Source organism: Otolemur garnettii, unplaced genomic scaffold (genome assembly GCF_000181295.1).
Source record: "Otolemur garnettii isolate 467f Iridium unplaced genomic scaffold, OtoGar3 scaffold00109, whole genome shotgun sequence".
Classification (NCBI taxonomy): domain Eukaryota; kingdom Metazoa; phylum Chordata; class Mammalia; order Primates; family Galagidae; genus Otolemur; species Otolemur garnettii.
The window spans coordinates 4,081,973-4,083,668 of record NW_003852504.1 but is presented as its reverse complement, the minus strand read 5'-3'; the positions used below and the strand labels follow the sequence as shown (position 1 = coordinate 4,083,668).

Below are 1,696 nucleotides of genomic sequence, written 5' to 3'. Positions count from 1 at the left end.
AAAAGAAAAGAAAAAAAAAACTGGATTTGGAATGTGGAGCTGGAAAGACATGGCCAATTTCAAAAGATATGTAGGAGGCAGGGAGTAGCAAGAGCTGAGGCTGCAGGGTTAGACAGGGGTTGGACTCTAAAAGCTATAGGGAACCACTGAAGGGTTTTACATCATTGGGAGCTCTTTAAACAAAAGTGATTTGATCAGATTGACATTTTACTAAGAGCACTCTGGCTGCAGTGTAAAGAAGGATTTGGAGGGAGAAAAAGAGTAGAAGCAACTAAGGAGGATGTTACCATCATTAGGCAAGTGATGCTAGAGACCTGATCTACGGTAGTAGCAGTAAAGGGTTACATGTGGTGAATCTGAGAGGCGTATTACACAGTAGATTTGACACAACTGGATGGCAAGAATGCGATGAAAGGCAAGCACATACCAGTAGATCCCACTGTGGGCCAGTGTTTCGTCTTCCATAAGCTTTAATGACAAAAAGAAAAGAAGCAATCACATTGCCTTGGTGAACAATGACGCGGCAGTCTTACTCGTGGGAAGAACGCAGGCTTTGTGATGTGGCCAAAAATATTATTACGAGCACACAGGACATTTTTTGGAGTCTACGTTAAGATAATGCATTTGGCCTGGTCTCCACCGCTCTTCAGAGCACCTTCTCCTCAGCCAGTACAGTGACAACTGATATTTCTGATGCTGGCCCCGCAAGCCTTCAGGCAGAAAAGGAAAACAGCAATGGCAATAGCTCCCTTTAATAACGTGCGGGCTTGTGAAGTACCCTGCACGTGCCTGCATTTGTTTTCCACAGTAAATCCTCTTTCCAAGCTTATGAGATGGAAATTATTATCCTCATTCTCTAGATGAGGAAAATGAGGCTCAGAATGCACAGCTGGGTCACCTAACGGCACAGTTGTTTTGTTCTAACTTCAAGCTTGTGCTTTTTCAACTTCTTTAGGGGGTCTCAAACTCAGCTCCACATTCAAATTATCTGGGAAGTATTTTCTCTCTCTCCTTAAACTATTTTATTGAGATGTAATTCACACCATATAATTTACCTATGTGAAGTGTACAGTTGGATGGGTTTAATATATTCAGAGATAGATATGACCACCACCACAGTCAATTTTAAAACATTTCTTCAGGCTTGGCGCCTGTAGCACAGTGGTTACGGCACCAGCCACATACACTGAAGTTGGCAGGTTCGAACTCAGCCTAGGCCAGCTAACCAACAATGACAAGTGCAACAAAAAATAGCCATGCATTGTGGTGGGCACCTATAGCCCCAGCTACTTAGGAGGCTAAGGCAAGAGAATTGCTAAAGCCCAGGAGTTTGAGCTTGCCATAAGCTGTGACACCACGGCCCTCTACGGAGGGTGACATAGTGAGACTGTGTCTCAAAAAAAAAAAAAAGTGCTCCAGGTGAGACTTGAACTCACAACCCTGGTATCACTCGGCTTGCATTATCATAGTAGTACCATGTGCTAACCAATTGCACCACTGGAGCTCTGGGTACCCCATTGCTCAGCAGAGTACTTTAGTTGTTCATAGCCATGTGACCTCACCAGACAGTTCCGCCTTGTCTTGTATATGCAACTAAGAATTAAAATTAAAAAAAATAATAGACTCGGCACCTGTGGCTCAAGCGGCTAAGGCGCCAGCCACATACACCTAAGGTGGCGGGTTCGAATCCCCAGCC

General features: G+C 44.3%; 1 non-coding gene across 1 annotated transcript; it reads right to left on the bottom strand.

The window, feature by feature from the left end:
• Nucleotides 1-1,411: 1,411 nt before the first annotated feature.
• TRNAS-ACU lies at nt 1,412-1,504 on the bottom strand. The gene is given in 2 exon segments: nt 1,412-1,447; nt 1,467-1,504. It is a non-coding gene; the product is annotated as a tRNA-Ser (tRNA).
• Between the last annotated feature and the right edge of the window lie 192 nt (nt 1,505-1,696).